General features: G+C 39.2%; 4 long non-coding RNA genes across 4 annotated transcripts; 3 read left to right on the forward strand and 1 right to left on the reverse strand.

Moving 5' to 3' along the window:
• Positions 1-1899: 1899 nt before the first annotated feature.
• Positions 1900-27261, forward strand: LOC122975589. Its single transcript, XR_006400722.1, has 3 exons — positions 1900-2100; positions 8732-8737; positions 27248-27261. It is a non-coding gene; the product is annotated as an uncharacterized LOC122975589 (long non-coding RNA).
• Positions 3851-4837, forward strand: LOC122975586. Its single transcript, XR_006400719.1, has 2 exons — positions 3851-4493; positions 4730-4837. It is a non-coding gene; the product is annotated as an uncharacterized LOC122975586 (long non-coding RNA).
• On the reverse strand, positions 16596-19018 carry LOC122975587. The gene is made up of 3 exons (XR_006400720.1): positions 18777-19018; positions 18505-18628; positions 16596-17471 (listed from the first exon to the last, which is right to left on the reverse strand). It is a non-coding gene; the product is annotated as an uncharacterized LOC122975587 (long non-coding RNA).
• On the forward strand, positions 19284-22106 carry LOC122975588. Its single transcript, XR_006400721.1, has 2 exons — positions 19284-19434; positions 20071-22106. It is a non-coding gene; the product is annotated as an uncharacterized LOC122975588 (long non-coding RNA).
• Positions 27262-27804: the final 543 nt, after the last annotated feature.

The raw sequence follows: 27804 nt of genomic DNA on the forward strand, positions 1-27804 counted from the left end.
TTGTGATCGTTGCTTTCAAAAAGCAATTTGCTAATTTTGCTTGTAAGTCTCTTTGGTAAAAGTGTCTGACAAATGAGAAAAAGGATGTAAACTTAACAGTAAACTAATGGCAGAATCTCATAAAGACAGTTTGACTTTGATTCTGTGGTGACTTTTCAAGCGATTTCACTGTCGCAGACAAATTTCCAATGTTGGAATAAAATCATGAGAGTTTTGCCAGAGTTGCTGCGGTCATCTCGATCGTTTGGTGTAAACTGGTCAAAAAACTCCGATCTGTCTTTTTCTCATTTTGATATCCTGATAAAATCAAACCTGTTTAATATTATCGGCTGTTTTTAGTCTTGGCTCATGTAAACAGTTAAGGTCAATGATGTGAACATTGTCAACAACCAATAGGTGCTCTCTCTCTCTCCAGCAACAAACAGGAAGCAGCAAACGGGGCAGATGAACCCGGTGTAGAACGTGAACAAGTCTCGGTTCTCTCAGACTGTGGAAAAGGAGGAGAAACTGGAGGAGTTGTGAAGTGAACAAGAGTGAATCTTTGACATTTGTACCCCGACGGAGTGGAAAAGGAAAAAGAGGTGGACAGTAATTGCTGCAGGGGTCGTGTCCATGCTCTGCGGCGTCTCCTGGTTTTTCAGAATAAACCGCTTCACACACACACAAGAGCAGCTGAGGCCAAAAGCTGCTTCTGTTTCTGCTCCATTATTCAAGTTTCTCTTCTTGTTAAATTTCCACCAGGAGCAGGATGGGAAATAATCTCAAAAGGAATCTATAGTTGTCATCTTGCAAATAGTGACCCTGCACAGATCCACAGTCTTCAAAATGAAGACACATTGTCTTCGGATGTGAGAAGCTGTCAGACTTTAGTCTTTTAAAAGTTTTCTCAAAGTCTTTTTCAAAGTCGTGTGAATAAAAAGCAAAAAGACTGAGTGAATAAATGATGATGTACATGAGTCATGTGACTTAAACGTCACTGAAATAATAATAATAATAATAATAATAATAATAATAATAATAATAATAAATTAGATTTATATAGCGCCTTTCAAAACACGCTGTACAAAATAGGAGAAAAAGAAAACTAAGCCAAGCTTAAATAATGCTGCCACGCTGAAGGCTCTGTCTCCGAAATTGCGTCAGCTGGTGCGGGGGGGTCGGAGAGCAGCCCCGAGTCCGAGGACCGCAGGCTTCGGGAAGGGGTGTGTTGGTGGAGGAGGTCTTGAAAGGTACTGGGTATTTCACAGGGAGCCAGTGTAGGTGAATGAGAGTGGGGGTTGAGTTCTGGACATATTGTAGCCCGTCCAGGGTTTTACTGGGAACCCCGAACAGGACTCCATTGCAGTAGTCCAGAGGATTTGAGATGAATCCATGGATCAAGGTCTCAGCAACGGTGTTTGAGAGTGACGGCCGGAGTCGGGACATGTTCTTGAGATGGAAAAAGGCGGATTTGGTGACGGGTTTGATATGTGACTGTAGAGTCCAGGATGACGCCCACTCTACCCTGTCCTTCCAGTCACACATCAAATACGTCCACTGAAACGTCACTGAAGAGCTGAAAACATCACATCTGTGTGGAGCGATGATGAGGAGACTGTAACCTTCCTCAGATTTCCAGGAAACCATCAAAAGAAAATGTAGTGAATGTTTGTTTCCATCCACTGCTGTTGTGTGAATATCAGCAGATAAACAGCAGGTGGCGCTGATTCTCCAGTCGGTGCCGTTAAACCGTCGCAGAAGAAGAAGAACACAACGAGATGACGTCATTAAAAGCTCAAACGATGGAAAACATGATGGAGATATGACATTTCTGTTAGTTTCATGTGTTCATGTGAGGAAGGTTTCAGTCTCCTCATCATCGCTCCACACAGATCTGATGTTTTCAGCTCTTCAGTGACGTCTAAGTCTGTTTATATTTGCTTTTTATACAAACAAATATACTTTTTGTGTGCAAATTGAAAATGCGAATATAAAAACAGCGACCACCTTTCTCTGCTCAAACTGTTGGAATCTGCTGCAATAAACTAAATGTCAGGAAGTCGCTGCAAAAACGGAAACAGTATACACCGTTTCTTCTTCGCTGGTTCCTGCTGTGGTTTTGTTATTTTTGCTCAAAAACGTCCTTTTAGAATTAAGCGGCTTCATGTAGATGAAGACATACTTACACAGTGTGTGACTATATGAGTGTAACGGTCCTTCTTATCCCCAGCCTCTATAATAGTTCTTATACTGTTTAAATTATATGGATGTTATTTATGCTTTGTCATTGTACATCCTTCATCTGTGACCATTTGGTGCCATTTGGAGATAGATATCATGTTTAATATATGATAATATTACAAGATTCTTGATGAATTAACACTTTTTTTTGGATAGAATTGGTTTATTATGGTTTTTGACCACACTGTAAGATTTCTATCAGTACTTTTGCTCTTAATTCACTTGTTATTTTCTGTTCTTGACCTTTGGAGAGTTTTGTGGTTATATGGATGCTGCTATAATGTGTTGTAAGATTTATTGGCATTGTTTTGTATTTTTCTAGTCTTTCTGAAGCGTTTTCGTGCGTCTGTTCTGGCGACAGCTGTGACTGGAAGCTTTGTGTTTTCGGGTTGTCCGTCCGGATATCTCAGGAACGCTTGGAGGGAATCTCTTCAAATTTGGCACGAACGTCCACTTGGACTCAAGGATGAAACACAAAACATCTTTTTGGCCATAACTCAATTAAATAATGAAATTTTATATCCAAAAGTTCAAAGGTCAACTTCACCATAACATTATAAAATTCACTTTTCTAGCTGTTATTTGACGCCATAACTCAGGAACAGAAGGGGAGACTGACCGTATTTCACGTTTGGTCGGATACTGAACTGGTGACACTAATCTTCAAACTGGTTTGGATTGTTTCGATCTTCTGTGCTGCTGGTTGAAGATGTGTGTGAAGCAGCAACATCCATATCTGAAGCATCGTCTACTGTCATCACTACAACTTTGTGTTCTATCAGAATCAGATTTACTGGCCAAACATGTGATATACAATACATTTATTAAATTCCTTCAGATATTATGAGTCTGGACAGACATGGATGTAAACTGACTTCAGTAGATCTCTGATTGGATGACTGAGGCAGCTCCTATGTATATATATATATATATATATATATATATATATATATATATATATATATATATATATATATACTGTATATGGAGGTGATGCTGCTTGTGTGTTGCAGTTAATACTCATTTAAAAACCACTTATTATGAGTATCAGCAGCTTTACTTTACTTGATAAATGCACTATGATGTCTTGGATCTAGTTGAATGTCTTCAGTATAAGTTGAGGTTGTTGCAGACACTAAATATAAAGCTTCATGTGGGTTGTTGCAGCTCGTTGAACCTGCTTTTCTTGTGGGTTTTTAATGTTTGGACGTTTGCCCGAGTCGGTGAAACACGTCCAACTGTTCTTCATCCAAACACACACAAAAAAACAAACAAACTGAGACATCACGCTCAATTTACTGTTTCTCAGAGAGCTTCTTCTTCTGCCAGCGTTTCCTGATCTCTCTTCTTCTCTGGCACTTATATTTGCTGTTAAGCCGTTTCAGCGAGAGAGAGACATCACAGCTGAGCGCCGCAGCGGCTTCCTGCAGAGCCGCACTGACTCTAATCTGCCTCTTTACACTTCTTACACAGCAGTGAAGGGAAAAACCTCCAGACTCGACAGCACACGAGTGTCTGCTGGACTCCTTCACTGTCGCTTTTTATACAAACTCAAAACACACCAAGAGCACAAACTCAGTGACGACAGCAGGAAACGGATGTAGAAATAATAAACATGTGATATGAAGAAGCCTCGTGTCATATTTCCATTTCACTGCATTAGGAGCTTCATTGATAATTATAATTCATCTCACAACATCTTTATCTTGTGATTATAAGATGCTAAATTATAATCCTGAGCTACAAAAACCCTAATTATGGGAAAATATGATGTTTTTTTTTTTTTAAAAAAAGCAGCTATAATGAATATTTTTAATAATAATAATTCATGTGTTAATTAGTGCAGGTTTAAAATTAATTGCATTTTTTCATGAACATGTTGTGGTGAATGACTTCAGTAGCTTAGAATTATAAATACAATATGTTGTATTTATAATTTAGCATCTTATAATTACCAGACCCATATCTCATAATTACCATGTCATAATTATGAAAAAGAAATCCCATAATTACAAATATTAACTCATAATTCAGGCCTGACTGGAAAGCGGTGTTACTGAGCTGCATCTTCATCCTGTTTTCAGTAGAGAGTTGAAGATATGATGATCAGTCCCTCTGTCGGTTGGTCTCTTTCCTTCAAGCAGCCGACGGACTGGAAGCGTCGGAGCGGCTCTCAGCTGAAACCTCCAGAGGATCCACGTGTGGTGGAGGAGAGTCGGAGGAGGAGGTCTGACCTCTGACCTGCTCATCCTGTATGTGGGCGAACTGTTTGTGTAAGTAAGTTACAAACTGACGCAAATCAGGAAGAATTTATGACATCCTAAATTTATTTTGAGTATTTTCACCATGAGTTTTGTACATTTATTCTTCTTGTTGCTGTTTCTCTTTGCTTCTAACTTACATCCTCATTGTCTAAGTTTTGTGTATCGTAGCAACACTTTTAATGTCTGTTACTCTCTTGTTTTTATTGTGTTTATGTTTTCATGGTGTTTGTGTTGTTTTTTTATAGATTATTTTTTGCCTGTGGCAGACAGGAAACATACCTGGTTGGGATTGAACCAGTAAGTAACCAGTAGTAAGAATTTCCTCTTGTGGGACAATAAAGATCTGAACTGAACTGATTGTATTTATTTATTTGTTGGATATTTTAGTTCATCAGCCTTAGAAATGATAAATATCCATAAAAAGTTGTATGAACGTTGCATGGTGATGGTTCTGATAGTTGGTTCCATTTTGGATCCAATACAATACTCAGATATGTTAAATTCAGACAAATCTCTTGTTAAATCTTTTATCTTTCGCTACTCTTTCTTATTGGCAAAGATGAATAGTAAACATAAAGGAAGGCTTCAATCATTTGTTCTACATTTCCATGTTTACACTGTCTGGACTGTAGTTACAGCAGACTGGTTCAAATAGTAAATGAACTGCACCTATATAGAACTTTTCAGTGGACAAAGTGCTTTACAGCTGTTTTTCCAGTGGTTAAGATGTTCTGAAGAGTGGGCAAAAAACCCCCACAGCTAATACTACATGAATATTGACGGAGGAAAAGCTGACAAACTAACAAAACACCAAATTTTCACTGTTTTAGATTTTATGAACAAAGCGGCTCGCTCATCCACCAAGTTGGCAAAGTGACTCCGATGCCGAGATTCTATATTCTTCTTCCTGTCAACAAATCTCATGTTTGGATCCAAACCAACGATGAACTGATCCACTAACAACAAGTATTGTGTTTGTATCAAAGCCTGAGATATCTGATTCCTTCGTGTCCTCTCTGCCTTACACAGAACTACTCTCCAGAGACTGAAAACGTGATGCTGTTATTAGTCTTTGGAGCCGTTTCTAAACAAACTAACGTGACCAAACTCTTCATGATGAAGGAACATGTGACCCAGTGCAGCGGTGTGACTCACTGATGTGTTTTTAATAGTTTAGTACAATAAGAAAAATATAGAAATTCACCAGTGGTAAGCTTTAAAATACATTTTTCACAACTGATTTTCTGCATAACAGATGAAGACTGAGATATTAACTGTATTTAAGTGACATTAGAAGGTGTTTTTGTGCTGCTGGTCTTCAGTCCAGACTTCTGTTTTAAGTGTTTCAGGAATGTTTCAGGGCCGACCTTGTTGTTACTGTTGTAACTTCTCCGTTAAAGTGACTTGTGTGCTTCTTCATTCGTACATCTGGCGTCAGATTAATGTAAAGGGATGCTGCTGGTCTGAAAGGCGCTTTTTGTTCACGTTTCTAAATAATGTGGTTGAGTTTGAATTGATTGATTTCACCCCTTATATTAAATTGAGAATATTATTTTTCCTTTTAAGGCCTGAATGTCCTTCAGAGCACGAGGACGCCAGAAAATACTTGTGTGTGTTTCAGTAAAATAAACACTCCTCCGAGGAAATTTGCATAACAGCCGCATCCGCAGTTCAACTCCGATTCGACTCTCTCACTCATTGGATTGTAAAGAGGCTGCTTTAACACAGGAAACACTGACAGGGCCACTTCATTTAAAGATGCATCACCCTGATCCCCGCAGGTTAATGCACCTCCTGAGTATTGAATATGAAGTCCATGACATCACCTTATTGATCAGGAACATTTAACATCAATCCTGCCGGCGTCCTCGTCCCCTGCAGAGGCTCAATAAAGCTTCTCTACTCATCTCATCGCTGACAACACATGATAGGACTGTGAGCGACTCCGCCGTGATGGATCGTATGTCCCGAGTCCTGACATGTAAACGCAGCAGCGGATGTTCCTGAAGTGAAGGACGCCGGACAGAACGGCCTCCGAAGGTCGAACGACGGATGATTTATCAAAGTCATGGAGGGACTTTCCCTCTCACTCAGTGACATAAATCACTCTGAGAGCACAGCAAGTATCAGAAGAAGCTTTTACTCAAAATCACTTCAGTGCAGCAAATACAGTCTACATGAGGTTTTGTCTTTCATATTGTTATTATATATATATATAGTAGGGGTGTGCTTGAATACAAATACGTTATTCGGCAAAGCATAAATAGTGGGGTTTTTTACGAATATTTGTTTCATACAAATCTTTTAAAAATTATTTGTTTTCGGGATGAAAAGTAAACCATGTCAAATAACAGCACACAGGGCGGTTACATCTCTATCTCAGTGTCTCTCCTCTGCTCCGCTGTGACGTCTATCAGCAGGTCTTAATGACGGGAGTCACATCCACCTGCTACATGACACATATTTCCTAATTTGGACATCACTCCCAGAGTTGGGGGTGTTCCCCAGAGATAAAGCTGAACTACTGACACACGTTTCATGAACACTTATTGTAACACTTTAATTTTCTAAAATGAAAAGCGTAATAAAAACAAAAACAAGATTTTTAAGCCTCTTTCCACTTTTATTCGAATACAAATACAAATAATTTTGCCGCCTCAACAAATACAGATACAAATACAAATACTGGGCTGATTTCAGTTCAGTTAGAAAAATTAAAAAAATAAACGCTTGCTGCTGTTTTGAAGATGCTACGTGATCATATGTAACCAGAGAAAACAGGCTAACTTAGCTAAGCCAGCTAGCATACGTCCATGAGCATGCTACAGCTAAATGGTGCGCTGCCAAAACATTCCAGGTAGAAACTGCTCTCTAGAATTATTGTTCCAACGTCAGAGTTAGTGGATTATTAAATTATTCTGACAGTAATTGTTTGGAGCATCCTAAACTGAACATCCTGTGCCCAACGGTTTGAGACGAATAGACGTACCGTTACACCTCTACTGCAGACCCGAAATAATGTTCCTGCTAAATCATATATTCTGTATATTTGTTTTTCTTTGGAACGTGAATGTCAGTCTCCACAAGTTATTTATATGTCGTATTATTGTCAATCCCATGTAAGATTATGGGACCTTTTTAACAGTATGAAAATTCATTCACTCACACACACACATATATGTATATATATATATATATATATATATATATATATATATATATATACATATATAGAAACATATTTCCACCTGTAACTTTAGTTTCCTGCTACAACTTGAATCACTGAAGTTTACAATAAACAACTTTCTCTCTCTTTCTCTACACATCAATGATATGAGCCAAAAGAAAGACTCAGTATTTAACTGCAAGCATTTAAGTTTTAATGACAAATCTGTAATTTAATTTAGTGATTTCCAGATATTGTGTCCATTGGTTTAAAATAATTTCATTCACTCTGGCAGCGATGTTCTGCCACTTCTAGAGAAAGAGCGCCTTGGTGCAAAACCTAATGTTAAGCTGTGTCTCAAATCACATACTGTTAGTACACTTTCATGTAGTACACTATGTACTTACTGGTGTAGTGCGCAAATTTCTACAGGGTAGTGTCGTCTCAAATCAAACACAGCCGTTGTGCACTTAACCGGAAATGACTTACAGCAAATTAGCATTAGCTAGCGTTAGCATTCATGTTATCATTAGCGCTACCAAATCATTACAGACTGCTAAATTAACCCAAAAAACATACTGATGGCTTATATCCGACAAAAAACACATGTATAACTTAAATTTGTATAATGTGACGATGTTCACTGTAGTTACGACGTACCCGGCCGCCATTTCCAGTTTGAAAAGTGGTCCCTCCCCTTCCGCTACGTAGCCAAGATGGCGACCACTGAGGGCGAGAAGTGTCCATAGTTCCACACTCAACTTTTTGACTGTTTTGAGTTGCACCATCCGGGTTCTCACAGTGCATTTTTCCATACTTCTCAGTGTGAATGCACTAATGCGCTCAAAATGTGAAGCGTAAGTACAGAGCACAGCATTAGTTTTCAAATATGGGAGATTTTTTTCAGTGGGTGGATGAAATATGTTCAGATGAGACAGTCTTCAGTAATGTGCAGCCGTATCTTTACATAATCCAACACACAACAGAGGTTTGTGATACTGACGGTGAATCGAAGGAAGTCTGTGTTTCATACATACGGTGTGAAAGATCCAATAAATGGAAACTGTTCAGTGTGAATCAGGTTGTGGTGACAGATGGGTTGAAATTGTATGTAGTGTGTAGTTTGTGTTTGATAGAGGATCTGGCAACTTGAGTAACGTCAGACAAACATACAAAACTTACGGATCCGTGACGATTATTCATAATAAAGTTTGAGGGCCGAGCAAATGACTGGAGTTTCTGAGGAGAAACAACAAAACAGGAGGATGCTGGGAGATGACCTTGACAGATGGGAGAAATGGGAGTGTTGGCAGGTGGAGACAAACATTTCTTACTGTGGAGTCTTTGTTGTTAACCTGGATTACTGGAAAACTATAGCAGAGACTATGGCTGGACACCAGTACGCCACTTTCCCTCTACATCAGTTAAAGCCTCACTGATAAATTGGCTGATATTAGTTTATCACATATATAACACTGTATATGTTAGTAATATAATAGTTTAGAAATATCAGACGTGTTTGAGGTCATGTAGTGAATGATCCTCGTGTGATCCTCACAGCTCGACTAATCTATCAGACCACCGAAATCAATCAGAGGTTAATTTAGGAAACAAAACACAAGTTGAGGTGGAGGTCTGCTGGATTCTTAATGAAATCAGCCTGTTTGATGAGGAGTTAAAACGCCACAACAAGCAGGAAACCAGTGTGATTAAGGAGAGGACGGAGTGACTGATGGAACCCAGATTACACACCATCATCCACCAGTTAGACTATCGATCTGTGTTTAGCTAACCGTCGCTCCGGCTGCGGTCTGTGAGCTCAGGTGCTCACATGCACGCCACACACGCCACGCAGGGATCAGGGAGGCCGAGCCAAGCCCTGGAGGCCCCTCCGGTGCGCCGCCTCCTGTCCTCCTGTCCTCCTGTCCTCCTGTCCCCCCCCCCCCCCCCTCCGCCCCCCCTCAGGCCATCCTCAACCCCTGCCACGCAGGATGACAGATGGCCGGCTTCCCACAACAACATGCAGCGCTGTAGCAAAATGCCAAGCCTCCTGCACGGCCTTATCAGAGCTTTATAGACGGAGCAGAAGAGTCCCGAGGCGCTTCGGGTTTTTAGGTTAACGTGCAAGAAGGGAGCAGTGATGAGAAAACAGCTCACACGAGGCGCTGCGGTCAGCAGGTTCAGGTAGAAAACTGGTGCAACATGGGTAAATATATCTATAACACAGTAACTATGGCCTGATTGAGATTTGATATGAATATTCAGAATCCCGGAAGGAAGATTCATGATAATATTGATGATTGATGCTGACATGGTATCACAGAAAGTAGTGAAAGTCATGACGTTTGTTGTAAATATTCACAATCTCTTCAAGATAAAGTTTTTTTTAAAGCTTTAACACCAGAAAATCTTGACCTCTAGTTGTCTGAAGTTGTCTTCTGAACCAGAAGAGATCAGTTTTCTGCTTGAAGTTACTCTTTAACAGCAAGTCTGGTTTATTAATAATAATAATAATAAAACTTTATTTATATAGAACATTTCAAACAAAAAGATGCAAATCAAATGTGCTTCACAAAACACGACACAACAAACATGAAGTGAAGACTATGAACCGCTGACAGCTGGATGCTGGTCGCCCTTTAGGTCCAGTCACCAACTCTGGATCAGACCTCTTTCTCTTCCTCTTCCTCTTCCTCCTCCTCTTCCTCCTCCAGGCTTTTACACAGACAGAAGGTTTGGAAGTCATCACCTGAAGGAACTGTTCAACATTCAAGGCTTCATTTTCTTTCATTGCTGCAGAAAAGAGTCTTTCATCCATTTCTTGATCCCTGAATGTCTTTATTATAACTCTGATATTAAATTATTTTCCACCTCCGGCAGTTTATCACTTACCTTCGTACCATTAAAGGTTATTTAAAGGTTATTCACTGGACTTGAACTGCTTAAATTTCAATAAAAAACGAAAAATTGACGGGTAGTGTAATAAATTGAATGGATATTGCACAATAAATCAGAACATCATAAATAGTAAATTTAAGAGTTTCTGTTTCTGTTTTTTTCTGTTGGGAAAAAAAATGTTGTTTGGAGGTTTGATTTTGTGATTCTTCACACCAAAATACAGCTAAGAGACAAAAGATGTGGATACTGAAATGTTTAGCAGAAACATCAGCACTATGAAACTGTTTAGACAAACACACACACACACACACACACACACACACACACACACACACACACACGGTGGGAGATTATGCACATGAAGCCTCGGGGGAGCTGGACTGTTGCTGAGCTGAGAGGCTTATTCCTGAGACGAGGACAGAAAGAGAAAACAGAGAAGACAGAGAACGAAGGACACTGCTGCTGCTGAAAAACACAAATACTGCACAGACACACACACACACACACACACACACACACACACACACACACACAAATAAATGAACTCAAAGACAGTCAGACAGTAACGTGGTTGTCTGGCTGTAACCAGGTGCTACACAACAACAAAACAAAACTGTTCGTGTCTGAATTATTAAAAGGTTGTTGATATTTGGATTTAAGGTTCAAATTAACCCAAATTACAAATGTAACTGTGTTCTCACTTCCCTCCAGTGGTGTCTGTCAGTGATCTTTTTTTTTTTTTGTCTAAAAAAAAAAACGGTTCTTAAAACTCAACAGGAACAGTGTCTCCTTTACTCCGGATAATCCACTGAACACACTGTCAGCAGCTTTTTTAGAGACTGTTTCTGTGGTAAAATTCAATAATTTGTGCTCTCAGTTTAATATACACACTAGGGATGTGCAGAAAGCCCAGTATTTGTATTTGTATCTGTATTTGTTGAGGCAGTAAAATTATTTGTATTTGTATTTGAATAAAAGTGAAAAGAAGCTTAAAAATCCTGTTTTTGTTTTTATGACACTTTTAATTTTAGAAAATTAAAGTGTAACAAGACAGCCCTCTACCTATTTATACACCCATAACACAGAGACAACACAGTGTGTAACGCGTAGAGAAGAACTTTAAAGGTAATTATTGCTTTGCATTTTTCATGTATTGCCTATTTTTTACAACCTAACTTTGTGGAAAGGAGAAGAGGAACAACAGGTTATGGAGAGTCTCTTGGGAGCACTTTGCTTGTGTCAGTAGCTCAGCTTTATCTCTGGGGAACACCCCCCAACGCTAGCTAGCGTTAGCATTCATGTTATCGTTCACACTACCAAATCATTACAGGCTGCTAAATTAACCCAAAAAACATACTGATGGCTTAAATCTGACAACAGTATAGTGGTGCTTAGTGCTAAAAAACACATGTATAACTCACATTTGTATAATGTGGTGATGTTCACCGTAGTTACAACGTACCCGGCCGCCATTTCCAGTTTGAAAAGTGGTCCCTCCCCTTCCGCTACGTAGCCAAGATGGCGACCATTGAGGGCGATAAGTGTCCATAGTTCCACACTCAACTTTTTGACTGTTTTGAGTGCACCATCCGGGTTCTCACAGTGCATTTTTCCATACTTCTCAGTGTGAGCGCACTTATGCGCTCAAAAGCGTAAGTACAGAAGTTTGTGATTTGAGACACAGAATGTGTCGTTCTGCTGCAATGAATTTCAGCGTGGGCAGTTTTTGTTGGACGCTATTGCCGACGCCGACCTGCGGTTGGGTGTCAGAAGCTCTCGTGCCATGCATGCTGGTACATGTAGGCTCCGTGAGCAAGAAGACTCAGTTTTCTCAGTCAATATAGCACGCACTGATGGATTTACTGCTTCCAGTGACTACATTTACCATCAACACTGATTGGACAGCCACATAAAACGTGGTGAAATTTCCCTCTAATAGTCTCTTCTCTAATAAAAGACAACCCCGCTTTTTCAAATATTATTTCCAGAATAAATATCATCTTATATTCAGGACAATATGGTATTTAATGTGTAAAGAGGAGAAACATTGTTCAGTTTTTATGCACCAAACTCTTTTAAATCCAGGCTGAAGACTCTGTTCTGTTTTTCATATCTCACACTGCACTCAGTCATTTTCATTCTCCCATTTAATCTATTTCATTCTATTTTACCTTATTTTATCTTCTAATCTTTAAAAATCCTATTTTTTCTGTGTCATTGTGGTTCTTGTCTTAGAGTCTTTTATGTTTTATGTAAAGCACTCTGAATGTTGAAAGGTGCTTCACAGGTTCAGGCTGTGCAGAAAGGCAGATTAAATAAATTAATACAATTTACAAGATTTATAAAAAAAAACACTTGGCTTTACACAGCGGACAGTAAAAACTGACAGAGAGCAGCGAGGTGAAGAGAAGAAGAAATAATGTCAAATATGTGCAGGAAAACATCAAAGTAGCACATGTTGTACTTCAAAGAGTGGCGGTATTTGCATATTCTCTCACTGGAGTCTCTTATTAACGTCTGAGCTGAGCGCCATCTGATGAAGAGCATGTCAGTGTGTCAGAGGAGGGCAGCGTATTGATTACAGGCTGCTGCTGCTGCTGCTGAATCTGCTCTGTGTGAGTTTCACTCAGAGGATGTTTTTGCTCTTTTTTTTTCAATTTCCTTAATTTACAGGCTCATGGCAGAGTCATTAAATGTGTCACCAGACTGACACAAGGACAAGCTGTTCAGAAATGCATCATTTTACATGTGAGATACAACCTCATCTCCTGCACCGCCTTTACATAACTGTAATGTATTTAAGTATTGAACTGTATTGTATTGTAATACTTGTTGAAGTAACGCATTGATAAAATTAAGTCACTAATTCGTAATAATCTGTCGAGGGACTACGGATGAAAATGAGCTCATTAGCGAATTCGGGCACATTTACATTGATGTGGAAACTGAAACGTTGCAACTCAACATAATACAGAAACAGAAACCTGCAGAGACACAGAGGCAGCTGCATGGATGTATAATAAGAGCTGGATAGGGCGCCGCCGCTCAGCCTTGCAGCCAATTTTTCCCAGTGGCCACTTGCGGTATTGCAGCGAAAAATCCCCCTGTGGCCCAAAAAGGATTTTCCCCCATAAACCACCACTGTAAAAGAGACGTCTGTACTGTTGACAGGACGCCTCGAACTGCAAACAACATCAATTATGAATCTTTCTATTATGAACTTTTGATTTATGTTTGTCAAACTGTCCTCAAGCCGAGAAAAGCGACTTAAAAATCTGTGATGTCATCACAATGTAAAGTCTATGGGCCGAGCGGGAGCTCGTGGGCGGGGCCAGCGGGGGAAACACCACTGCGCATATTCAGTGGGCCGCACGATGCGGAAGCAAACCTGGAAGCTAGAAACTTTTTTTGGCGTATGCGCCAGGCGAGCAGTTCCTATTGGACTGAATGGGCGCCATTTTTAGTCCAGTATCCAGCTCTTATAATACATCCATGAGCAGCTGACAGAAGGTTCCATGTAGAAGCTGCTGCACCAAAATATGCCAATAAAAATCATAAAATCTACAAAACATTTTAAATAAATTGGCAGCCGTGATGATGATAACATGATTAACAGTATAAATTTTACATTGTTTGTTTTACTTATATATTTTTTGTTAATTTCGTCATTAATTCAGATTAGGGCATTATAATTATTAAACTTACACTACGACAGTACCTCAGAGAAAGTTCTTAAATCACTTGTTCGTGCATCTTAAGAACAAATCCGTTCGTACGAGTGTTTCTTGCATGAGGCTCGTCTACTCTGGTTACACCTTGATAACCTGCATATTGTCTCCCAGTCAGTACGGCTGTAGGTGATGTAATGGGACAGAGTGTACAGTGAACTCACATTTCTCCGTTTTGCCTCTTCAGGTTAGGCTAACATATTGTTGCTAATTTTAGAGCTAACCTCCTTTACTTTTCCAGCACTTGGGGAAACAACAGACGTGACTTTTTAGCATTTATTAACTGACACACTGTAGTCTGTACTGTATATTTACTGCCAGACTGACAACTTACTAACCTTTTCCTCTGCTCCGCTGGACTCCACCGTCACTTTCCTGCCGCTCTTTCCCGCTCGCTACGCAAACATACTAAGTACTGTCCTATTCCTAAACGGAGTTAGGAATAGGATTTATAGGTATTAAAAAAATTATCTTTTTGCCTGGCGGGGGTTCGTTGATATTATTACAGGAGAAACGCTGATTCAATAAACATTCAGTAAACCTTCAGTAAACGTTCAGTAAACGTTGAGTACAGTCAGACCCAGCAGGCTCCATCAGGTTGGGAGAGTTCAAAGTTGTGAAAACAACGGGGGTGTTTTGAATACACCCCCGTTGTTTTCACAGGTAATTTGTTAGTCTGTCCCTCCCGCCGCAGGAAATAATGGATTAATCCTGGAAAGCTGTTGATGTAGCACTTTTCTCCTTATGAAAGTAATATGGAGATTATTCGACCAATGAGAATTTAGTCGGACGAGAGCATATCGACCAGCTAATCGACCAGTCGACCAGCAGACTACAGTCCTGCCAGTCACTCCACTCATGCATACACGCTGGATAAACAGCCCCCCCCCCCCCCGATACACCTGGTGGAGATCTGCACTGTTGTAGTTCAGATATGCAACACTTGTGTCAGCAGGACGTTAGACTTGCTCAAAGGAAACATCTCTAATCACACACTAAGAGAAACAAACCTGCTGTTTTGGTGTCTCTCTGGAGTATTAGCGTGAAGCGTGTCGTGCATAATCCTCAAGTTTTCCTTAATTTTCACCGCGGTTCACACTTCAAAGAGAGCTCAACCCCTTTACATCCAGTAAACTTAATCCCTCCCACACAAACAGCTGTCTGTCAGCGGAGGATCCTCAACCTCTCTGACACGTGACTCACTAAAAAACTTCTCAGCAGCTTAGTCAGCTAATTTCCACCAGGAAGCTAATGGGGGGAAAATGTAAAGTGAGAGCTTCACCCTCTCTGTTCTGGGTTCAGCGGTTACACTTTGTCTCAGGTTTCATGTCTTAGATTTATTTTTTGCTCCTGTGAAACCTGAATATGATGATCAGTGATGTAACGGTATTTATTGACCTTTTTGTTTGGTTTTAATAATAGATGGAACAATATCCTTTTACATAATGCTAATTTATTCATGCTATTTGTTTTTTTTTCTACATACCTGCCAGGTTCTGTGCAAAAACAGAATTGTAAGGTTTTACAATTTTAAAATAGAGTCTTTTTATTTCATTTTATTAATTATATTTCACATAACTTGACTAATGTAAGGTGGTTTTCTCATTTTCATAAACCAATCACCAGCTAAAAGCACCACATTCACTGCATCTCAATCTGCTTTTACTCATTTAATCCATTTGTTTGGGAATTTGAATCACTAAAAGTACAATATCAACTAAAGCGGCTCCTGTGTTATGACCTCATTTGGTGGCGACCACTGATTTGTATCCCAGCGTAGGAGAGAAGGTTGCACCGGACTTACTGGGAACTTGAAGGGACCAGTATATGGCAACAGCCCAACAGCAAGTTTGTGAACCAGAGTCTAAAAGGTTAATCTGGCAATGCATATAACCATTATTGCAACAGTATTTTATCACAAGATTTTAGTTAAATAGGTCCTGAATGCTCACTGAAATATTTAGATCATCTGTAACAGACTTTAAAGCTGCAACCAACTATTTTGAGTCTTTTAAAAAAAAAAAAAAAAGTCCAAATTCTCTGATTCCAGCTTCTTAAATGTGAATATTTTCTGTTTTTTTTAGTCCTATATGACGGTAAACTGAATATCTTTGGGTTGTGGACGTTTTGATCTTCATTTTTCACTGTTTTCTGACATTTTATGGACCAAACAACTAGTTGATTAATCTGCGATAAAAATAATTGTTAGTTGTAGCCCTAATAGACACTCAAAGAACTTATATTTTCAACCAAGTGTGTAGTCCAGCTTTAACACCCTAGACATATTTTGACCTACAGATTAAAAATATGCTCCTCAAAAATGATAAACATGTTTTAATCTTGAATATAGAAGAGGTTCGGTCAAGTTCAAAGTTATTACAAACTAGCGTTTTAGAAATACAGAAGACACTGAGATTATAAATCCTCCAGCAGAACCATCAACCAAACTTATTCATTCAACTTTTCAATCATGTTTTCTGTAAATGTTATCTTCCTACATTATGGTCTCATAAAACCAGTCAGAATGTGTTTATGTGTGCAGTAGGGGTGTAATAGTACAAGATAAACTCTTTATAATTCACCCAAATTGTCGTAAATATCACCAAGGACATCGGTGTCCTCTATAATGAAATGTGTCCTGAGTGCAGCTTGAAACTTTCATTTTTAGGCTCACCTAATTGCTGACGGTAAATATACTGCAGGGTGTGTCCGACCTGGTGTTGTTTACTTAGGAAAAGGGACGCTGTCGGAAAGCAGCCACTTGTCTGCTTGTGTAAGGAAATAACAGCGGAGCCATGTTTGTCCTGTGTGTCTGCGTACATGCAGCGTTCCTCTGCTTATTTATGCTCATTATGTTTTTTCCATGCCGGTCTGAGGGTGGCTGTAGTCCTGCTGTCTTCCTGCCAAATGTGTGCCCTAGTTGCAGTTGGCAGCACTTCTCAGGCCGCAGTCCAATGTACACAGTGCACCTGTCAGCTCTGACGGGGACAGTACAGCCTTGTTTTCTACCTGTACGGCCGTGTCGGCTTCAAGACAGATACTTCACTCATCTAAACCATCAGCTGGAACAGGATTCATGGGTCATGAGTGTCACTGAAACTGTAGCTGAGCCTGTTATGACTCATAAAATGACAAACCAAAGCAAATATGTTGGTGGTGAGAAGTTTACACGGTCGGTGCATCAGTGTTGAAAATCTGTGTAAACAGAAAGCAGAAATAAAAACTTGAGCTGCTGCTGGTGTCTGCAGCTCTACAGCAGATTTTATATTTCTTTTAAAATGAAGCGTTTCGTAATCCAGCGCCACTACCAACAAGGACTTCCTTATTTACATTATGTAATGATTGATGAACATGATAAGAGAGCAGTGGTAGACCAACAGCAACAGGATCTTCCATCCTTTTCTGATCCATTACAATGAGATTTACAGATAGACATTCAATAATCACCATTTTTCATTACTTTATTTGATGCTTGCACTAATTTTTTTGTAATTTCTTTTCATATTATTTCATAATCACATCCTTTCACAGAACATATAATGTAATTCTACTTTATAGATAACAAATAGACTCACACATCACACTGTGGTTAGCTCAGTCAGTATCTCAATTAAGAGGATAATTAACATTTTTCATTTTATAATCTCTGAGTCTGAACACAGTGTGGAAACGGAGGAGACAAAAGGCATTAATGCTGCAGCAGGGATTGTTTGTATATCACCAAGTTCCCTCAGTATTACTGTACTGCACTGCAGCGTGGTGAGCCAGTGGCCTGTTATCCCTGGTTGATAACATCTGATGGTCTGCTGTCTGTTGGTTAGCTCCGTTAGCTCCAGCAACAGACTGGCAGAACAGCAGCTCTGCCTGCAGGCCGACCCAGTCAGTTTATATAATGCATATGTATGTATGTATATATATATATATATATATATATATATATATATATATATATATATATATATATATATATATAAGAACTGCATTTTAATAGGGAACAATATCGACTAAGTTCTTGCAGACAATAAAGTTGTGGCCGGTGAATCGGACTTGACTTGACACTGACAAGGAACCAAAGTATCCTGCAAACTCCTCACATGTTCATCGGGTGAAAAGAGGTTTGAGAACCAAATAAACAGGCTAAATGATATCAAACAGCAGTTTCAGCATCAGACTGGAACAGGCGTCAGATGAATGCCACATTGCTGTCATCATTTCAACAGAAAAATACCTTTCTCCGGAGAGACATTTGAGGAGTAATTCTTAAAATAACCGCACTCTGGTCTGATAAGGAGTCACTCCTTTTGGCAAAGCAGTCATTTCCCACCGCTGTTTGCTGTTCATACTCATAGAACCTAAGAGGACAAAGAGATAGAATATCAATCTTGTGTAAAAGGGGTCTTAGATATGTGATCACACCTGAAGAAGACGGCCGTCTCTGTTCATGTGCAGCCAATTAAATCATATCCCTAAGTTGTAAACATGTGATTCGCTGTTACTGACCCCAAACCTGATCTTTCCATGGAGCTATTACTCATGGGTTTGTCTGAAAGGTTGCTGTAATTAAGAAGGTTCCTGGCAGAGAGTCGACCTTGAGGAATCTAAGTGGCAGTGATGATTGCTCTTGTCAAATCTGTGTTTTCTTTCCAGCCTCCTCTAACCTTGGAAACACAGGACCATCCTTCATTTAAGAGGACATATTCTGCACATTTCCTGGGGCTCTACTGGAATATCTTTGCATGATTTCCAGTTAAAAACTCCTTATTTATCTTATACTGGTCCTTTATGCAGCCCCTCAGTTCAGCCTCTGTCTGAAACAGGCCGTTTTAGCTCCTGTCTCTTTAAGGCCCACCTCCCGATGAGCCCACTCTGTTCTGATTGGTCAGCTTCAGGAAGCTTCCTCCGACTCCGGAGGCTACATAAACAAACTATAGTAGCAGGATTTCACTTCTTTTTCTCCTTTACTCCAAATGTCAACTTCTCAAATCCATCCGTACATGTTGAAGCTGAATCACATCTGAGATGTGAGAATGGACAACACATGGAAACACCTTAGCAACCACCTTAGCAACCACCTTAGACAGCAAACAAAGACTACCAATGGTCGGCTGTTTGTGGGAATGTACGAACAATCTGATGTCATCACGAGGAGGAAGTAGAGGTAACTTTGCAAACTAATTATTTTGGACTGAGTGAAATGTATCCGTGACACCAACTGTAGGGTACCAGAAGTTAGGATTGAATGTCTGGTTAGATTCTTGTTGACTCATACTTTACATGGAGATGTCAGTAATTTTAATCAAGGTAATGGTCCGATTCATTTCGTCACCTGTCAATGGCGTCATACCCCCTCTACCAAATAGTATACACATAATAGATAGATAGATAATACGTCAGCGTTGTGGTTGTCTGTCGGAAACTGTCATGAATGGAGTTTTATTCAGTTTTAAGCCACATTTTTATGATAAACTTTTTAGATCTTGGTCGTTTTTAACTATATCTTTTAACTGGATGAAGGATTTCAGTGATTGGACATCTAGATCTTAAGTTATCAGAGATACAAGCTGAGCAAACGTTAGCAACGGCTCAGCTAGCACCCCCTACCGGACGTCCTGTGTCCGCCGAACAGCATCGGAGAAACACTTGATTTTTTTATGTGAGACAACTTTTATTTATTTATAGCATTTATTGTTTTGACTGAGAGACCCCTACTGGCAGAAATGACATATTGTGTGTTTAAGATCTGCGTGGAGTTCATGCAGTGATTTGGCTCCTCTGTCTCTTATATACTCTGCAGGGATTTATCCTGACAGCTGACCTCAAGTGAAATCCATTTACAGGAGGCAGCAGTTTGGTTTTAATCTCATTGATCAGTGTGGAGCTGAGGAAGCGGCAGATATGTTCAATTTACCAGATTAGAACCCGACACTGGAGGGTTTAAAGTCACAGAGCTGAGCTATTAGCCCCTAAACTGCTGACACTCCAGTGTGCCTCCAGGAAACCGTCATATAATAATAATAATAATCATAATCATTGGTGTTGACTATGCTCTAAAGCTTGTAAATTCATAGAGATTCTAAACTTTGAATCCAAGTTTAGAATTAGTTTCTACTAACATGGATCACTTCCTCTACTCCCATTATTATGATCCTGACAGGGAAAACTGGATTAAAAAGAACAATTACAACTAGAAACTGAAAATGAAAGAAGTTACCAAGCTCTTTTTGAAATGTAAATATAGTTTTTGCTAACTGATATCACTCTGCTAGCTGCTACAACACACAAGCTAACGGTCAAGTACAATTTTTGTTTGATTGGAGACAGCTGGTCATTCCCAAACCATGTGATTAATTGGGTAAATGTTTAAGAAGAGAGGCATTTTTATTAATTTTACTTAAATTTATTTCACTGGGTCTTAACTTGTTTATTATATGTTAGCTACCTACCCCAGCAAGCTAGCTAACGTTAGCATGATAATCTTAGCTAGCCACAAAAGAAAATGTCAGAAAACTACAAGCAAATTACGCTTTAGTATTTATTGGAACATATTTCTAAGCAGATAACTGTCCAAGTAGCTGTTTGAGAGCAGAAAGAGTGCTGACTGACTGTAAACAGGCGACAGTAAACATTTTAAAAGTATGCTACTGTCGCAGTGTTGGGTAAACAGTTCAGATTTTTAAAATGGCAGCTGTTATGTGGACAGCCCAAAACTGTCAGGTGAAAAATAAAGGAAAAATAAATCACTGCTGGAGGTTTGTGTTTTATTCTCCTGTTACATGAAAGTGTCTGTTTCTCTGATGAGCTGTCATATATCTAAACCTCATAATCTCTGGACTGGTGTGAAATCCTTTTCATCTTCAACACAATACAAACACATCAACTCATGTGCCATGAAAATAAAATTATCATATCAAAGAGCTACAGTAAGTGATGATTAACATATCAAATCCAACAACACAGTTATTAGATGTTAATCTACATTTCTAAAACAGAAAAACACACTTTGAAATGCATGATGAGAGTATATTACTTTTCTTTTACTGGATAAAAAAACACATTTGAATATACAGTCTATTATTTAGGAGAACAGAGGTTTGGAATAGCTTGATGCACACTCCTGCTTCCCTCATCTGTTTCGGATCTTGTCTCTTTTGAATTTAAGTCCTAAAACTTTTCAAAGAGCATTTTAGTTCATTCATACCTTCACTTCTAATCCCTTGTACCATCAGATCTTTGATGAATCACGACCTCCTGAAAGCTCTCTCAAAAACTGTGCAAGAAAGTGTTTTTATTTTCCATCTGCACTTTGGCTAAACCATATTTACTCCAAAGCTCCACCTGGCAATTTGAAAGGGGACAACCTCAGTGACCGCTCATTTTGTAATTACACAACGTCCTCCAGCAGCTGAACTGAATACACACAACACACACTGATTCGGTTTTTCCTTTGAGGTAATGACTCCCACTTACAGCACTTAAAAAGGCACTAAAGATGTTTTTGTCATAATTTAGAGCTCCATTACTCAAAGTTTTATATTAACAACGGATTAAAGGTGTCTCTTCAGCACTTTTCAGCCTCTTTTAGCTCCTAGTTGTGTTTCAGTCTCAGTCTTCCCAGCAGTTAACTACTAGCTGGTGAAGAAAGTGGAACATCTAGCAGCTAAAGAGTGATTTTAGTAATTAAGAAAGTAGTTAAAAAAGTACATTCCCTCATTTTATTATAGCATCTAATAACTAGGGCAATGCATAAATGTTGAAACTGCTATTTTGTACTGACAAATGGAGATTCAACCTTTTTCACTTACTCATAGGTTAGGGTTAAATTGTTTTGTTTTTTTTTTTAAAAAAAAGAACATTTGCAAAGATTTGATGTGTCTTATGTGGGGATGTAAGTCACAATTTTTATTTGTCAATTAATCGTTTTAGTCTATAAAATGTCAAGATGAAGACTTTACATTTTGTCCTGCAAAATCCAAAGAGCCCAAAACCCAAAGATATTCAGCTTACAATGAAATAAAGACAGAGACAAGCACTACATCACCTGGAGAAGCTGGAACCAAAACATTTTAAATATTTTTTCTTAAAGAAATGAAATAATTATATTGTTTATAATTATTTTCAATCATTTTTCTATCAATTCTATAAAAACTTTTCACTGGGTCTTAAAGAGTTTATCATATGTTAGCTACCTACACTAGTAAGCTAGCTAAGTTAAAGTTGTACTACTAACACAGAAGCTAAAAGATGTTAGCATGCTAACATTAGCTTGCCACAAAAACACCAGAAACCTAAAACCAAAAAAACCCAAAACGCTTCAACTGAACAATTTTCCGAACAGATTGGATGTTTGAGAGCAGTTAGACAGAGAAAAACAGTAAATCATCACACAAAAGAAGCTGCAACCAGAATTTTTTTTTTTTTTTTTTAACATTTTGCTTCATGAATGAAATTAGATAGTTCGCAGTTATTTTCTATAAATAAATTATTCTTTTAAGAACCACTTGCCTGTGTGACTTGTAATTTGTATATTAACAAACCAGAAGCAACTTCATATTACCAACACTGATGAAAGCTCCTTTACTCTGATGCTAATTATGGTCTGCAGGATTATCCATTCAATATATTTACATTCTGTAATTATTTCTCCAGGCTGGATCTATATTGCCTTCACACACATGAGGGATTCACAGGAAACGATGAAGCATGTAATCCAGCGTTACTGTTTGTAATTGATCTCATTGATATCAGCTTGTAATAACTGATTCTTACTATTATGCTTTAAGGTTATTGTATTTTTTCTTTACTCTAGCTGATCATCAAGGTTCACCTCTCTCTGTCCTGTAAAGCTCAGGTAAACCTTCCACCCCAAGTCCAACTTTGACAGCAACATGGAACTTTTTTTTTTTATTTCCCCCCCCGACCATATTTCTCTACATGGGTTGGGCCTGGTGATAAAAATAGCCACACTGACCATTGATGTTGGTGCCAACCGTCGCTTACCACCTACCAGCAGAAGTCCTCAGCACCTGCTCGTCTCTCCAGTTTGTGAGTCTGTGTTGCCTGGAAACCAGCATTCCCCCCCCGTCAGAGGAGCCGAATGCTTCGATATGAAAGGACGAGGCGAGGTGAGGCGAGGGGGGGGGGGGGGGGCGTAGAGGGCATCAGCAGCAACATCAGATGTTTTCTCCAAACACCGACTTCCAAAACTGCCTCGTTAACATTAAGTTCATAAACAGTTTAACTATGGAAACACAGCTGCTCCTCGACATTTTGGAGCCCTAGGAGAGACGTCGACTAGTGAGAGGCAACTGATCTTTTCATTGTAATATATTATATATTATATTTTATATTTATTTCACCCCTCAGTTTTCACTGGAACCAGTTAGTTTTGGTGACCTTAAATGTGTCAGTGTCAGGCAGAAAAGAACGACACTGAACAAGCAACAGTTGGTAAATCTAAAAATCTGGCTCGTAGAGAAAACAAACCCCAACAGATGGATTATCATCACCTGTGCAGGAAACATGTTGAGAGTCGTGCGGTGACCCAGAAACACAGACGGGCCTCGTCAGCTCAAACAGGAAACACCGTGAGGAGATGAAGACCGACAAGCAGAAACATGAGCGCTAAACTTCTGACCTGCAGAGAAAAAAAGATGACGCTAAAAGTCAGCAGACATGAACTGGCCTGCAGTATTTTAAAGGACCAGTGTTCAGGATTTAGTGGCATCTTAGCAGTCAGGTTGCAACCAGCTGAATATCCCATAATAATCAACACGACCTACAGTGGCCATGAAACTCTTGAAAAAGTGAAGGCTCCCTCTAGAGCCAGTGTTTGGTTTGTCCATTCTGGGCTACTGTAGAGACATGGCGGTGCAACATGGTGGGCTCCCTGTGTAGATATAAAGGGCTCATTCTCATTCTAAAGCAACAAAAACACAATGATATATGCCAAGAGATCCCCTTAAATCTTACAGACCGGTCCCTTAAGAGAAAAACGATTCCAGTTGAAGATCAGTTGAATTCTCTCAGCTCTTCAAAGACATTTGTGGTGAATATTCATTATCCCCTGACGATGAATATTCTTGGTGACCCCATTTACGTTCTGTAGCTCCACTACAAAAGGAGGAGAAAAATCATCAGGATATTTTGTTTTTACTGTCCAGAACTCTAATTTTTAGGGCTGTAGTGAGGCACTAGAGGTCTAATCATTTACAAAATGGAACAGTGGAGATACAAAGCTCTGCTGGTTTTTAGTGTCAGCACACCAAAACTGAAATATTTAACAACTTTGTCTAGTTGACACTTTGATGGGTATGAATGTTTTCACCGAGGCGGCAGCTCTAACATCTTTCACAGATAGATAAAAATCACATATTGGACGGATTTACATTAAAACACAGTTGATCCAAAGTAGTTTTCGGCACACACAGAGACAAAACACAAACATAGAAAAAGAGAAATAAAATGGCACAAGGTCACTCAACACACATACAGTAGAGACAACAGAGACCTACAGAGGCTTCAGAGGAAATTAGGTCAGCAGTGGTGGAAAGTAATTAAGTACATTTACTCAAGTACTTAAGTACAGTTTTGAAGTACTTGTACTTTACTTGAGTATTTCCATGTAATGCTACTTTCTACATTTCAGAGGGAAATATTGTACTTTCTACTCCACTACATTTATTTGACAGCTTAGTTACTTTTCAGATGAAGATTTGACACAATGGATAATATAACAAGCTTTTAAAATACAACACATTGTTAAAGATGAAACCAGTGGTTTCCAACCTTTTTGTCTTTTGACGTCTTACAAAAAGCAGTGTGTAGTCGGGGTCACATTTCACATGTCTATGAGTTGTTAACAGCTCCACCAAATAGTGATTTTTCCCTCTAAACTTCTCACATGCTTTCATTTCAAGAAATGTTCAAATGATCCAATATTTCAGCAAAAATCAAAGATTAGAGAAAAAGTCCAAAAACTGAAAACAGATTTGTGTATCAGAACTTTGTTTTTTCTTCTTTCCTCTCCCATTAATCATCTCACCACCCCTCAGATTTATCTGCTGACCCTTTGGAGGGGCCCGACCCCTAGGTTGGGAACCAGTGGACTAAACTAGCTAACTGTATATAAAGTAGTGTAAACTAGCTCCACCTCCAGCAGCTACAACAGTAACATGCTGCTCTAACACTGATGCTTCACTATTAATAATCTAATGATGTCATATATAATAATATATCAGTCAGAGGGACCAAACCACTACTTTTACTGCAATACTTTAACTACATCAAGCTCATAATACTTATGTACTTTTACTGCAATACTTTAACTACATCAAGCTCATAATACTTATGTACTTTTACTGCAATACTTTAACTACATCAAGCTCATAATACTTATGTACTTTTACTGCAATACTTTAACTACATCAAGCTCATAATACTTATGTACTTTTACTGTAGGAGGATTTTTCATGCAGGACTTTTACTTGTAATGGAGTATTTTTACATTGTTGTATTGGTACTTTTACTGCAGTAAAGGATCTGAGGCACAGTTCAAGGCTAACGAGTACAAGTGAGTTTTAAGATGACATGAAAATCTCAATAAATCTCAAATGACTCATGTAGGCTGGAGAAGAAATCCATAGTTTTGGAGCAGCAGCACAGAAGCTGATTGTGAACTTTCATTCATCGTGTTACTGAGAAGAAAACATTCTTGCACTTCAGCAGAGCAAGGAGAGAAGTCGTTGGGCATTTTGCTAAAACGCCGACCTATTTCAACCTCACAGGGTCTTTATCAACTCTTAGCTCAAACTTTGAGCATGTAGGAGGACTCCATGTAGTAAGATGAGATGCTTTTTGTGCCCCTGAAGTAAACTTACTGTACGTAAGTTGACAGGGGTGTCCATGTACTTTTGGCCGGATGTGTACGCTAACTGCATGCTGAGCCTCGCTTCTTCTTCAAGATATTAAAACTGTTGTTTATGTTTTAGTGTTTTTATTGGAGTCAGATTGAAATAGTCTCATCCAGCTGCAGATATATCCACTTGTTTTAAGCTTTAGGACTCTAATAGACAGAATAAATGTTGAGATGGGGATGTTTAGCAATGTATTTCTGCCTGGTGGACAGTGTTCAGTGGACCATCAGATGCTAATCAACATTGTTTGAGCAGGAATACTGAAAAAATATGCATATTAGCCCGATATTAGACTCATGTATTACTCATCTTAGGGGGATTTTCAGCTCAGCTAATTACTTCCAGACGTGTTTCCTCCTGTTCAGCACGAGTGGGCCTCTAGAATCACCTCGAGAGCTCAGTTTCCTCCTCCAGCTTTTATTTCTCAGACCTCAAAGAGACAGAAAAGACCGAGAGTCGCTACCAAAAGCTGTTCCCCATGCAGACGAGCTTTCCTCTCGCTGCTTTGATGAGGATTCACACGATGCTGTGGACTAAACAAGGAGGAAAGATGGAGGAGGGGAAGAGATAAGTGTGTGTATGAATGTTTTTGGAAACCTTTATTTAACCACACTGTGTGTAATGGGACTTTTCCATGCTTCACTTTTGCCCCAGTGCTCCACACAACCCAACCACAGGAAGTGCAAACAGGGGACACCGCAGATTATTAGAATTTAATATTTAATTTAACTCAGTTTAATAGAAAATACACTTCATTACACCAAAATGAAAGCAGTGGAGGTTCACACAAAGACAGAAATATGCACATGCACTCTTTTCATCAGATTTATAAAGCCATGAATACACATGGTTCTGTTTTATAAATCATTGTGAAACTGGGCGCACGTGCATGAGCCTCATTTCCACTTCAGTTAGCCATACATGGATGAAAACATTTTACACCTGTCTGTACACCTGTCAACGAAACACTGGTGAGATTCTCCAGCACATTTGAAGGGCGTCTGTTAATAACCAGTATGAAGAGGAGGAATGATTACAGCAATAAAAAAACTGTTTCAGTGTTCATTTGGACGCCCCGTCCTTTAATTGACTCCCTAAACATTTACTACGTTTAACCGTAAGAGTCTCCTGTTGACTTTCCGGCGGCAGTGTGAGGTGAATCCTGACAGGTAGCTGATTTATAGAGGATCGTTTATTTACCTAAAAGAGTGTGCGTAGGTGTGTTAGCGTGCCTCAGTGTTGTCTTAAGGATGTGGTTGGTTAGAGGAACAGATAACAGTGTGTGATTCCAAGACAGCACACAGTCAGTGTGTCCACACACACCCAAAGATGACGTCCTCAAACGTCCTGATTTGCAACCTAGAAGAAAACATTGGCATTGAACGTTTCTGCAAACCACAGAAACGATGAATATATACGTTTCAACACGTGTAATACGTATCATATCAACGTTTCTACCCGTTGAATAATGATGTTTTATGGTGTGACAACGCTGTGGTTCAGGTCTGGTTAGGTTCAGGCACGGAGACCACTTGGTTAGGGTTAGGGGAAAGATCATGGTTTGGGTTAAAATAAAAATAAAAAATAAAATAAAAACGGCTGCAAATGTCCTGATG

The sequence above is a fragment of the Thunnus albacares genome, chromosome 23 (genome assembly GCF_914725855.1).
Source record: "Thunnus albacares chromosome 23, fThuAlb1.1, whole genome shotgun sequence".
In the NCBI taxonomy this organism is placed as follows: Eukaryota; Metazoa; Chordata; class Actinopteri; order Scombriformes; family Scombridae; genus Thunnus; species Thunnus albacares.